Genomic DNA, 15,000 nt, shown 5'->3' on the forward strand with positions numbered 1-15,000 from the left:
TATGGATTTGTTCTCAAAGATGATTATTGAACCATTGCATAGGTGTTTTTTTAAATATATATCCTCATTGAAATTCATAGCGTACCAAAAACTTTCTTAATCTTTAGGATCGACTGGACATGCAAAGTCAAAATGTACTAGTTCAAAAGGAGGCTGTGTCCTATCATCAAGTACTTTTAACCTTCCATTTACCATTTTTAACTTCAATACAACCTTTGCAATCTTAGATTTTTGTATCGGTGATTTCCATACCTTCCCCGTCCTTTAATCAAAATGGCAACCAGTAAACTATCAATGATCACTCCACCATCAGTTTTCAGAGTAGCAGCTACGTTGTTGGGTTGAATCACATAATCAGACACAATTTCTGTTGAGGATTCCTATAAAGATGTAAGTTTTGTGCATAAACTTATCGTCCTCAGCACTTCAGATAATTAGCGGTCGTTCAAATACTGAATGATTTAGGCAAAAGTTTCAGCGATAGGTTCTTCTTCCAGGTCAGCCTCTGCTACTCCACCTCTGTTAGAATAGTGTCATGAAACTTCTGCTGCCATTGATTAACAAGGAATCTGACATCTTACAATTCATATTTGTGTTCATCATCTTCGAACATCAGTCTGCTCCCGGGCCCAAAACCTATCAGTATCTATCCATGACTGTTGTAAATACATACATACACACACATATATATATATATATATATATATATATATATATATATATATATATATATATATATATATATATATATATATATATATATATATATATATATATATATATATATATGATGGCAAACCAACCTCTGACTGGTACTTTGCAGGACGTGCTTTGGTACTTTCCACAAAGACAAATATTACATCGCATTGAACCTTCTATAAGGATACCCAATATAGCACTTATTTTGGAATGTACTACAGTGCCCTCCACTTTATTTGGTTTCCAATTAGCATATACACATACATAGGTACTATATTAATAACTATTGTAAACAAAAGATCATACTCTTATCATTTTACTTCTGGACATTGTTCATATTTATGGAGTAACAGATTTTAGATATATGATTCCCTAGACACTGCGCAAGAGGTGACAGCAACATTTCAGAATTGCGTCATGCTTCAAGATTGTGTAGGATTCCGTATGAAAACGGTTAGTGGTCATTGTCAAATATATATACACTTAGCTAAACTTGATTTGTATCCATATTATGCAGTACAGTTTTAGAGTAATGTATTGTTTATGGAAATGTAGGCTACGTGTGGGGAGAGTTGTCAAATAGTCAAGTCATTCCAATAAAAACAGGAAACACTTGCTTTACTGTTAAACTTGACTCTAGTGCTAGAGTAAGTACATGCTGTATATTACTGCAATATGCACTAGAGTATCAGATATCAGAGCATGACATTATCTGCAAATCCAAAATCTGGTATTTTATTATGCAATAGAGTGAATAAAGCCAGTTAGTTCAAAGTACCTAATAAAATTGTGTAGCGGATGTGTGCCTCTTGAGTACTTACTTAATTTACATAATTACTTAATGCACTTAATTACTTATTTACTTTGAAAAAGGCTTCAATTTCCTTTTGAGAGCCTTGATAATGTTATCAGTTGTTTAGCTACGGGCTGCCAACGTAAGAGCCCGTGTCCAGCAAAAGAATTGCAATCTATCAAGCACCGGATGTCTAGAGGGAGCTTGTTATCATTTCTGATGTTGAAAGCACACAACATGAACTTCTACGATATGCTAAATAATTTTTAGCGATATATAACAATTATAAAGCTGAAATAGTTTCGATAAGTCTTGTTGGTAAAAAAGACTCTGAAGGGCAGCCAGTTTATCAAATTGTACACTTTCAGTGGGAAAATTTCTATATTTTGTAATGCCTTAAAATAAAAAACAAATGTTCTGAATTCTCCAGAAATGCACCAGATCTAGCACAAGCGCCCCGAAATTACAAATCTTGTGACCAGTTAGACTGAGATGATATGTTGTACTTAGTAGGTTATATGATTCTGTTGCAAATGAGAGAACTTGCGAGTATATAATACTTATATGTAAATAACTCTATAATGTATAAAATTTTCAATATCCAAACAAAAACTTCTTATTATAAATTTTTCATTATTTCAAAAACAAGGATTTGTCAAACAAATGCTCTTTCTTCTGAGATTATTAACTTTCAATACGTTGTATCAGTAATTAAGTCTTGAGCATTCTAAGAACCGACAATCTTTCTACAATCTCTTATCTAATATGACATACAAGCGAACAATCGGTTACTTGATATTATTATGCGATTCAAGGAGCCTTTGTATATCAGCAGCCAGTTCCTCCAGCATGGATTAAAAATGGACTTCAACTAACCTAACCATTCCCACCTAACCTAACCTACAATCCATGTCCTTACCTACTTACCGAAGGGGGGCTAACGACCCCCTGCGACCCCCTTTACACTGCTGCATTCTGAGTAAGCCATAATAATACATAGCCTACAGGTAGCCACTATCATACATACACCCCCAATTGTATTCAGGCGATGACTGGTTGGCTAAATTGTCAGAGTCATCTGGTAGTGATGAGTTGGACAAGAAAAGATTCATACAGCATAAAATTTATTCCTCATTTTCAGTTGAGAAATAATATACATTACGGAACCTTTGAAGGATGTTGGAACAGACTGGGTGTAGAATTTCTAAATTTGCGACAGACAACCCTCATTTTAAAACGAAAACAAACATAAGAAAGCCAATTGACATAAGGTTTTCCCCTAGCATAACCTAGGAGCCGTATCCTTAACTACCGGGGCAGCAGTAATCCTAGCTAGCTTACCCTAAGACTAAGACTCAACCTCATGTTTGCTACCAAACCAGCTCCACTCTTAATAAGATAACACTAAATCATATTTAGTAAATTGTAAAACTAGCTTCCTATTCTCGCATTTCAGTTCAAATGAACAAGTTCCCATAAAGACAGTGGACAAATAATAAGTAAGTTTACACCTGTCCCAATGAACTATATACACCCACATATATTACAAACTGAATCAAAAGTCTTAAACAAATATATTTTTGGCAAAAAAGCTTAAAATTTACATAACTATAGCATAGATAAAGCTTACCCTATACTTGTCAGAATTCAGTCAGCCTAGTCTAAAATATCACATCTGAGCAATTCACCATTCCGGATGAATTATCTTCTGTTTACGAAAGGATAGGATAGGATTGCTATCTAAAGATATATCCGACAGCGGTTGGTAATCCTAGGGCACAATTCTTCATCAAGGGTGTATGGCCACTTCTGTCCCGGCCATATACCATTCTGGGGGAGGATCTCCCTGCCAGCTCAAGAACCTGTTTACCCTGCACAACTGACACCGAGTTCCCTCACAGGCTTACCCGGCACAGGGGACACCAGCTTGTAGTACTGTTTTCTGCTGGTGTTCTGTAGTTCTCGCCCCTTCAGTTAGCAGTTGACCTACAGATGAGTAATTTCGATGACACTTTCGTCTGTCATTTCTGCTATGTCTGGGAAAAATTCCACTGTCAAGCTTATTGCAATATCTACAAGAGATGCATAGCATACCTCTAAAACCGAGAAGACATTGCATACTATGCCTTCTCCTTGGCTAGAAAACTGGGACTAGCTAAGCAGTACAGTTATGACTTTGTCAATCACAATGCAGGTGCAAATATGACTTGTGCAGTCTGTACCATAACCTCATGTCCCACATCATGACTGGAAGAAACAGGGAGCATCCATTGTATAAGGAAACCCTTCCACTGAAATCCAATACCACAGCCATCCCTGACTGGAATCCTCCTGGCAGACTTGATATGATTTTATAACTTGATAAGAAGACTACTAACAGGACTCTTCCCTACACCTTTCCTCGTCCTCATAAGGGCACTCCCAGAGCTACTACCACCACTCCTTTCTCCTCTCCCTCTCCTGTGGAGACTCTTCCTGCAAAGAATAAGAAGAGAGGAACCACCACACCACCTGCCAACGCCCCAGCCCAGGACTCCGCGCCAGCTGGCTCACCACGTTCTAGCACCCTAAGTCTTGACATGGATATTAATCTGGCCACTGACACGCAGGACCCTGCTCGTGCAGAGACCCATCTTCCTGAATGCAACTGTACCAGATGATTGACTCATCTCCTTGAGAAAGCAACTTCTACTCTCACTTCAGCTGTTAAAACTGATCCAGAGCCACAGCCTTCCGCAATCGACCCAAATTAGCTTCCAAAATTCAAGCTAACAGCTGTGGAAAGGGCACCCTTCTATGCAACGGTAACTGATTGCAACATCCAAAACAAGCATCAAGATCAGAATCAGAACCAACCTTAAGGGTTTTTTATCATCACCCCAGAATACCACAGCAGTCCCATCTGCTTCTAGAAGGAGGCTTCATTGACCTATCTGGATCCAGTGAAGAAGTTAAAGAAGGCAGTTGTTTTTAACTTCCCTACCGACATGCCGCTGTCTTTCATCAGTGATTGCAGCAACGTTTATCATCTAGAACGCCCTTTTGGCAGTCACAAGCAGTGCATCAGGAGAATTATAGTCATTTTCCTCGGGAAGATTCCAGCAAAATTAGACCTTGGACTCTAGGGAAAGTTCCCCATAGTTGACCTGGATGTTGAGCCCCTACACTGTTTCAACTGCCAACGTTTTGGCCACCACAAGACTGCCTGCAGAAGTAAAAAGGTCTGGGAAGTCTGCAGACGCTGGCAACCCACTCCAGAATGCGTCAACACACACAAGAATGGGTCACCTGACTTTTGTGGGTGGGGCTTCATTGTCCACAAACTTTATGCTTTTATGACTGACTCCACCTCTTCGAATCATTTGACAAGCAGGCCCGACAACCTGGTTTGACAAACCGTCTGACCGTGTAAACCAACCATTATGTTAAGAAGATGAAGAAGTCCTTAAACGGTGGTACAAAAATCTAGTATATTTATGCTGTACGTGAGTCAGTTGTCAATGAATTTGGAGGATTTTATAAAAGCTTGTGTATTGTAATGGATGGGGAAAGAGCTTTGAGTGTCAATAAGGGAGTCTGCTTGGTTCACTCAGGGAAAATAGATATGATTGTATCACACTGTAATGCATTATTGTTATATATTACTTTAGTTTATCTTAACTAATGATCAATTCCATTTTCTGTTATTGTAGTGAAGTTATCATTACGTCATGATTTTCTGTTATTGTAGTGACGTTTTTATTACGTCATGACTCCAGCCGTTGGGCAGTTGAATTTGAAATAGAGTCAGCGTCTGCCTCCGTGTACTAGAGAATACATCTCTTTTTAAGAACTCGTCTTTTCATTTCCTTTTTCTGCATGCATCTTTACAGAGAATGACTACAATATAGATTAAGCAGGAATATTACAAGTGGCGACGACGAATACAACAGAAAATAAATTGATTAACCATGGCTACACAGTGTCCAGCATTCAATCCTAGCTTAGAAACTGTAGTTGAGTTTCTTGAAAGATTCACAGTTCAATCTGCTGATTTACTGCAGCAAGCTGGAGACGACAGTACTAAGAAGGTCAGTATTTTGGTCAAATCTCTTCCTGTAAATGTCGTTACTGATGTGCAAAGGAGACTTAAGCCAGTGAAACTGTCAGACGCCACATACGAAAATATTAAAGAAAAGTTAATTGCTCAGTATGAGGTTAAAAGGAGTGTGATAGGTGCAACGGTGCAATTCCTGAATAGGAAACAACTTCCGGATGAATCTATTGAAAATTATGCACGTGCATTATATGACTTGTGTTCAAATTGCAATTATAAAGATTGTTGTCGGGACAGGTGTCTGCGAGATGCATTTGTGAGTGGCTTAAGGTCTGTCAGCATTCTGAGTGGTTTGTTACAAGACTGTGGAAACAAGTCATTTAACGAGTGTGTTGAGAAGGCGAAACTACTGGCAACATTTTCCGCCGATGCTCAGGATATAAAGCCAGAATGCAATCATCACACAACCTATAAAGTTACTGAACATAGGGCTAAAGGTATTAAAAAGGTTCCTACTTCATACATTTGCATAAGGTGTGGTCAGAAATCGAATCATTTTGCTAATGATTGTTTTGCCATGAAACTGAAATGCATGAAATGCCAGAAAACTGGTCACCTTGCTAGGTGTTGCAAATCCACTGCAAAGTCATTGCATGCGGTCTCTGAAGCAACTCCGAGGGATGCAGCAACGCCCCAGGGAAATGTGGCAACGCAGCATAAGGGGATGGCACGCTGTGACCAGACGGATGATGATGTTAGTGTCGTAGAAGACAGCTGTGAATGTTCTCAGCGAAGGGTAAATTCATTTTTAGAATAAACTCCACTGTGCCTATGTCTGATTCACCATATATGTTGAGCTGTTTTATTAACAATCAGAAAGCTGATTTTGAAATTGATAATGGAAGTCATGTTTCTACAATATGTCCAAGTGATGCAGCCAGAGCCCGTGTTGTTATTTCTCCAACAAAACACCGTGTTCGTGGATACAGTGGAAATGCTATAAATTTATGTGGAGAAGCTTATGTAAATGTGACTTATGGTCACAAAATATTGAAACACAAATTCTTAATTGTAAATTCCAGTAATGTTAATTTGTTGGGTAGGGATTTATGTCAAAAGATGGATATTAAAGAGGATGCAAACTGATGCTCTGATGTTTTGCATAGTGCTTTTATACAGCAATATTTAGAAGAATTTTTTATTAAATTGTACATCCATTGTGCATTGAACTTCCTCAATCAGTCTTTTATGACAGCCACGGCCTAATATAATAAAAAAAAAAGTTCTTAAAACCACGGAATATTTAATATTTAACTGTCATAACACAGGGTTTTGTTCAATCCGTTGAATCTTATTATGTATATGAAGAATTGCATAAATGTAAAAAATGAATATAGGAAAGAATGGATTTTTACAGCTGTTTAACATTTATAAGTAAATTGCATTAATATAAATACAATTGAGAATCAAGCAGACTTGTATTTATCACTATTTTGTTAATAATATATAAAAAGTGTGACTGTGATTAAAGAACAAAAATTGACACACAAGTAAATTTAGAATTTGCTTACAATTTTTTTTTTTACAATTTTAACATAAAATATCTTATTCACTATTAATAACCCAACCATGTTTTGCTATTCTTCAAAACTGATCGAATATTTATTAATATCAACTTATATATTTAAACAATCCTCTATTAAAATGGCATTTTCCAAATTTCTGTAAATATTTATTTTTAAGCAAGTAATGCATTGCAAATGCACACAGCACACTTTAGCTCTGACTACATTAGTCCATATTTGGTGTTTTCAATTTGCGTTGGAAATACTGCTATAACGATATGAGCCTGTAGTTCTGCTATTTACCCTCTGACATTTGTTTATGTCAGCTCTTACAGTGGTTTTACTAACCATGTATAGCATTTGAGAATACTTATCAACTATATTACCACAGACATTGGGGAGAAAAATTGAATATCTGTTGTTTTGGTAATGCTTGCTACAGAAACTTGTGTCACTGAGCCTTGCTCTGCCGCAGGACTTATCGGGGAAAAATAGTACTCCGCAAAACAAAGTCTTCCAATAGTTTTTTCTTAATATTTTACTGATTTTTTACTGGAAATCATTTGGAGGTCACCTCCAACCGATTTCAGTAAGCATCACTTAATTCTGATTAAACCCCAAAAGAATTCATATATCTTTCAAAGCAACGTGGAAAGTAAAATGCTCCACCTTTCGCTCAGAATAATATGAAGGGGATTTGCTTCTTAGAAATTTGAGATGATTGTTGTTGTTGTTGTTATTGTTGCAGATTACCGGACGCTTTGTGAAGTAGTTTAATGTACAAAAGGGATCCTTCCTGAAGAAGCCTCAAATTCTTTTAGTTTATAGATAGACCTTGGGTTATAGGGACCGATACTTGGTCACTCTACATTGAGGGGACATTGTTTGTCGTAAGAGAAACTTCTTAATGGAACTAAACAAATTGTCGTTATTTACATGCATTGATATACACCAAAAATGAAAAACAGACCAGAAGCACATACAGTAAGATCAAAGGTTAAAGGTCAAAGCATAGAGACAGAGAAAATAACTGATTTATGAATTTAGAGATTTAATCTGGAAATTTATTAGTCCACATCAGGAATGTATTTCTGTGAGAAGAAAATCAGATCTTCTTACTGAGGTTGTTTTATATTTCTAGTGTTCCTGTAATTTATTAAAATCAATATGAAATTACTTTTAGAGAGAGAGAGAGAGAGAGAGAGAGAGAGAGAGAGAGAGAGAGAGAGAGAGAGAGAGAGAGAGAGAGAGAGTACCATCCTCCACCGAGACTAACAAAGAAGCGGGACTTCTCTCTCAGCAAACACATCTAAAAGGTCATCATCATTTCACCATCAAATTGCGACATTGTCTGTTGCATCAACGTCACATTTCTCTGTGACATCAACTCAAATCTGTTGATTATAAGTAACAAGGAAACAAGGAAGACATGTACACGTTAAGAATCTCCCCTCCCCCCTCTCCTTACCATATATACATACCACTTGAACTAATATCCTTATGATGGTAATAAAAGGTTTATATAAAAAACTGTTATTAATATAGATAAATTTATTGTATCAACAACAGCATGTTATTAGTATAATGTCTAAATATCAGTAAAAATTAATATTAAATTATATAATCAGGTGCAGTGCATAAATTGTCCATATTAACACAAATAAAAATTATAATCCAGGTTATTTATCAATATCATATAGGAGTATATGTCAACAAAATGATATTCCCCAAATAACACAACATATATATTAAATCTATTTGTATTCATGAGCAAGAATTGAGTGAAAATCTGAATTCAAGGATGTATATATATAGTACATTAGATTATATCTTAATAAAAAATATTGCAGAAGGCTACAAAATATATATTTTAATAACAAAAACAGTATGTTCAAATTGTGTCGTGAATGGGTGTCGAGTATAAAAATAGTATATTCATATTATGATGTCAATGGATATGCAGTAAAAAAATATTACAATTGAATTATGTCGTAAATAGCTATACAGTATGAAAATAGTACATTCCAATTATTTTGTAAATTGATATACAGTATGAAAATAGTACAGTTAAATTATGACGTAAATGAGTATACAGTATAAAAATAGTATATTCAAATTTTGTTGTAAATGGGTATAGAGTACAAATATAGTATATTCAAATCATGTCATGAATGGGTATACGGTATGATAAATAGTACATTCAAGTTATGTCGTAAATGGGTATACAGTATAAAGAATAGTACATTCAAATTATGTTGTAAATGGGTATGCAGTACATGGGCCCTGAGGTATATTTAGAAAAAGTGCAATTTTGTGGAGGGGAATAAGATTATGAATTTCACCAAATGCAAAGGAAGAATCAAATCAATAGTACTTTGGATTAAGGTAGAATATTGGCACTAGCTTTGTTGCTCACAAACAGTTATCCCATTGAGCAAGTGGGAAATGTGGGTCATGTGGCATAGACAGAGTTGGAAGTCTGAGGACAGGAGTCTGAAGGTGGAGAGCCTCATACTAAAGGACCTTCCTGGGGCACTGTAAACCTTATCTCAACTGTCGCTTGTTATCAGAATCTGGCATTGGACTATCGTGGACTTCTCTCACTTAGGATCAGATTCCTGTGGAAAAAAAACAGGATTTTAGGTTGAGAAGGTAGATGTTTTTTTCTGAGAAGGAATCAAAAGTTATTACAAAGCACATGAAATTTAGGAATGTATTTATAGGGGTTCTAAGAAATGTTTATTAAATAGGTTGACTATGACAACAGGAGTGCACAACTCTACAGAATGGAATGGGTGTAGAGACGAACAGAAAATAATATGAGTAGTGGAAATGAGATTCCTGGGAAGAGCATGTGGAATGATACATGATGGGAGAAGACCTGAAGACCTCTTGTTGAGATTGTGCACGTACAGGTGGACAGAAAAGCAGACTGGAGCAGGGGGTGAAATGTACATTGATGTGCTGGTTCTGTACCAAAAGGCATGTTCTTTATTCCTGGAAATAAGTGATAAAATTCTAGAAAGAGTCAAGTATTCAAGTTCACTGATCACCACCATGTACTTTGGGCCATCGTCATAACGAGGGATATGCTTCAGGGCTTCATTAATTTCATCTTCCACTTTGTGAAGAGAAGCTAAAAGATTAATTCACAATTTCCATGTCAGCCATGGTAAAAAAGTTTCTTGCTAAAGATATTGCTATAAATTAATGTTGAGAGTAATCATTTCGGTATAGTAGCAAATATTCAGATAGGAAGGTCACCCTTATTGCTTTACACATTAACTCATTTTATTATGGAGAGTGTGAATATGCTATTAATGAAATAAAGAGTATTTTGTATTCATTATATTTCCTTGTAATTATATGATTATCATTTTGCTTGCTGGGTAATCCTTAATTTTATTACATCTACCCTTAATCTATTAGTAAGGTCACTTCGCGTGTCTGCTGATTAAATGCAAAGATTTAATGGTACTCACCTGAAGATTGTGATCAAACAGGAGATCAGGTGAGTTCTTTTCAGTTCTGATCAATCAAGAGGCTCTAATCACCTAAGTGGATTCCAGATGATTTGCTGGGAAGAAGATGTCCTCGTCTTGCTTCTTAAGGAGACTAGACTACTCTTCTTTGATTATGTGAATCTGCAATTAAATGAATCTGATATTAAAAATTTCTCAAAAAGTATAAAAAATAGCAATTGAAAGAACGAATCATTGAAATAGATCATATCTCTTAGTTTTCACATTACATTTATGATAGAACAATGTACAAAAGGAAATATCTCATTTATTTCAATAGTCTTAATAAATTTGAATTCAAAAAGACCATCCGGAATCAAATGGCTCCTTCATTCCAAGTTTTATCATTCATGAATTTGTCACAAGAAGTGAAAAGGAGAAATAATAATTGTGTCTTGACCAAATCTTCCATCAGCAAATCTTAAGAAAAATATAGAAGTTGAAGAGAGGAGGATCTGAGCAAAGAAGAGGAAGATGACTCTAGAGAAGGACAAAGTAAAGGAATGGCTGTGTCTGGTACTCACCTATATCAATCTGAGATGAGAAGTGAATAAATTAACACTTTGAAAGATGACCTGTTTTTCCCTGAAGTCAGCCTCTATTTCCAGAATGCAGATAATGTCTGTTGTTTAGGTACATTGCCTGGCCCTTCCGGCCATACACATGCTCTTGCTGTTTTGCAGCCCATGGCAAAAATATCTCAAAAAAGCATTAAAAATCTCTCCACTCCTATCCAAGTACTGGGTGGATGCTTTGAATAAACTTCTGGGATATAATAAAATATATAGTTCTAAAATGACTATATTTATCAATATATCTGATCATTTACATAGTTAAATAATGGAGAGCAGTAAGCCGAGTTGCCGTTCCGAAGTCCTCGAGAATATTCACCCACTCAAATTATCAAGTGGTCTTATGCAGTAATATTCTCTTCACCATATATCCCTTTATTCAACACTGATCGGAAATTTATGAAATGATACACTGTAAAAGGATATAAAACAGCATCTAACCAAACGCAAGAATTACTCTTAAGAAAGTTGGAGCTATATAAAGAATACAAACTTTACAAATAACGCAAGCCAAGCACGGTAATCTACTTGAATTTATATTAAAGGTGAAATAGGGAAATTGCGTTTAACGTTAGTAAAATACACCAAATACAGTATAATTTGAGATTTCCAAGGTCAAATTATACTAAGTATTAATAGCAGACACGCTGGTTGCCGCAATTCATGAATGGAATTGTTAACTGCTATAAATTAAAGTATACTGAGCGTGTATAATCACAAAGTTACTCACATCTTATATCAGCCCGGCAGGAGTAAAGCTGCACTTTAATGGAAGCGGTGGTGTGATAGTCTCAGGGGTTCAAACTTCCGATATACGGAATCTATTTTGCACTTATATATTACTTTGAGTTCATGAGGTTAAATAAATTCACATCCATAGCGTAGATAACTTTCAGGATAAAACCATATGATCGTCAATCGCCCCGATATATATTGATGGACCGACAGACCTCTCTCCACTCTGCCTCATGTTGAACTGATCTACCAGAACAAAAGAACTGGAACAGACTTTTGTTTTCTTTAATGTAAACACTCAATTGGGGATCTCGGTAGTTTACTAGCTAATTAGATTGTAAGTACTTGTGACAACAAGCTCAGTTTAGATTCCTCTAAAATAAAAGAGATCACGAATTGTTTATTTGGCAAATTAAATATAAAATGCAATTTTCATTTCCACACCTAAGTAATGGAAGTATTTAATTGATATGCAAATATAAAAAAAATGAAATTTCTTTTCATTTTCCACAGATGCAGACTGACCAGACTCCTAAATAAAAAAAAAAAAAAACGAGAAAAGGATGTATACGAATGACCTCTCACCAGAGGGCTGATGTAAGTGCCATTTAAAGAAATGGTGGAATTTCCCAAAGGAAGCTCAACAAATAATTCTCCTGAGAACATGCAATAAACAAAGAATTGATCTTTTGTGAAAAAAATAGGTTTATAGCATCTTGCTTAATGACTGAAAACAAATTAGGTAAGTAAAATCCTTATGATGAAACTATTCAGAAGAGGTGATTTTTACAGTTAGTTTCTAAAAACAAAAGTTGAATGATTGAAAACCCTAAGTTAATCTTTACTTATTTTTTCTGATTTAGAAATAAAAAAGTAATTTAGGACATAACAGATAAAACACTTCAAGTTGAAATGATTTGAAGACCATTTGGAGAGTGAAAGGAATAGAATACTTGTTCAACATTACTTGTGTGTTCCTTTGTGCTTATCCGTCTGTGTGTGTCTCTGTCTGTCTGTGCTGACGAAGAGAGACATCCAATCTCTTTCACCTTTGTTTGTTTCTGCTAATATAATGAAGTTTTACTTCCAACTAAAGAAAGAGGAAAAATTAATATCAAATTAAATATAAGACAGTACTGGAATATAAAAAAGTTCTAATATAGGTCTTATATAGTAAACTATCATAAGAAATATATATTTATTATAAATAATAGTAATCTTAACAATGATAGTATCAATAAAAAGGAAAATATGGAAAACTTTTGCCAAAGTTACCGAAAGGAAAGTAATTTTACTCTTTGCATTTAATTTATTAGGAACAATAAACTCTGATTTTATTTTTTCCCTTCAAGTCATTTAGAGTAGTAAGTGGAGAGTTTTTTCCTTAAAATCTTTGAAAGGGGTACTAACTTTCTTATCTACCAATTCTGGAGCAAAACTATTGATATTTCATTAAGATTATAAGATAAATTATCATATGAATGTTAATATCAACATTGTTCTACTATTCCTGTACATAATTGAGAAAGAAAAAATGTTAACATTATTTAAGTAGTCTTGGATAGACAAAAATAAAGATCCCAAAATGAGAAATGACTAATTTACCTACACATTACCGTCTTAGTTCTGTGTTCCTTTTCCTCTCATCACAGGTCGACTAAATGGGTCTGACTGACGCTGCTCTAACATATCAGCTTCTCTTGAGTCCAACAGATGACAGTGGTCAATATCCCTGTGCACCAGATTATGTGAAGTACATCGTTCCACCAGCCGTGATTTGGAGCTTCCCTTTCTGATCCTGGCCTCTGATCCTCTAGGCAAGGTGTAACTAAGCAATTTGCATGGAGGGACTCGCTGAGTGCAGGGAGATGTTCGAATGACCTCTCTATAGTGCTGATGCACGCACCGTTAGAAAAGAGGGAGGAATTCCCGAATACAAAAATTGTTATTTTGGAAAACAGAATTATCAAATGCCTCTTACTTAAGGGTCAATGATGAATTGGTGAAATAAAGGCAATGCCTTAAAACCATTATAAGTAGGTACCTTTTACAATTATTATCTAAAAATAATTGTAGATTGCCTGAAAAAACCAGAAAAGTTACCAATTGAAGACAGCAGAGAAGGAGGCTACAAGCTTCAATGATATCTGACGTTTGCTAATAATTACTGCTTTTTTCTGTCTACATGAGAAGAACGGAGACACACTTAACCTATTTTACCTGTGCTTGATATAGAATAAATTATTATATTTTACAAAATCAAAATCTATATTGCTTTGTGTAAAAAAAAAGAAATTAAAAATATTCGAAAATAAGTCTAATCGTATATATTTTTTTGGAATTTTATGTTCAATCATGAATAAAAGAAATGAATATTAATGCTACTCTTCTCATTCAGTTTATCAAAATAGTACTTCTTAATTTTACTCTTTCTATTCCTTTCATTAAGAGCAGTAACTACAAATCTTACATTTTCATTCAATTGATTAAAAGAAGTAACTCCTTATCATACCCATTTCATACAATGCATTAAGAACAGTAACTCAAAATTCTTACCCTGAAATTCCTACCTCATATCATTATTCTCTTCTTCAATGTCAGCTTCAGTTCTGCCTTCCTTCATTTTCTTATAAGAATTTCACTTCATGAGTCTGACGGACGCTGGCCTAACATGTCAGCTTCTCTTAGGTCCAACAGATGATGAGGAACCTTATCCCTTTGCAGCAGTCAGCCAGTCAGTCAGTCTTCTGTTCTACCAGTTCATCTGATCTGCAATAGGAAACAGCATCAATATATGAGGCCATTACAAAGTTCAAGCGTTTTGTAAAAGATAAAATCTCTGCAATAAAAAGCTTAGTGTGATAATCCTTTACTTTGATCCTTTATTATAAAAGTAAATTGATTAACTATAATAATATGATTGTTTGGCAGCAAAACTAGTCCATTTTAACATGTACTTCCAAAGAAAAAATTATACTTTTTGATAAGTTTACTTTAATGTTCAAACTAATCAAATACAGAACAAGAGATTTCACAATGAACTCACCTGTCTGAAAAGTTTTAAGATCCCCTTTTCTCA

At 35.1% G+C, this 15,000-nt stretch overlaps 1 protein-coding gene and 1 long non-coding RNA gene across 2 annotated transcripts in view; one reads left to right on the plus strand and one right to left on the minus strand.

The window, feature by feature from the left end:
- The window catches only part of LOC137633740 (uncharacterized), a 388,422-nt gene that overhangs the window by 330,203 nt on the left and 43,219 nt on the right, over positions 1-15,000 (plus strand). The gene's annotated exons all lie outside the window — the stretch shown is intronic.
- On the minus strand, positions 9,477-11,569 carry LOC137633947 (uncharacterized). Its single transcript, XR_011042376.1, has 3 exons — positions 11,139-11,569; positions 10,576-10,737; positions 9,477-9,711 (listed from the first exon to the last, which is right to left on the minus strand). It is a non-coding gene; the product is annotated as an uncharacterized lncRNA (long non-coding RNA).

The sequence above is a fragment of the Palaemon carinicauda genome, chromosome 43 (genome assembly GCF_036898095.1).
Source record: "Palaemon carinicauda isolate YSFRI2023 chromosome 43, ASM3689809v2, whole genome shotgun sequence".
Taxonomy (NCBI): domain Eukaryota; kingdom Metazoa; phylum Arthropoda; class Malacostraca; order Decapoda; family Palaemonidae; genus Palaemon; species Palaemon carinicauda.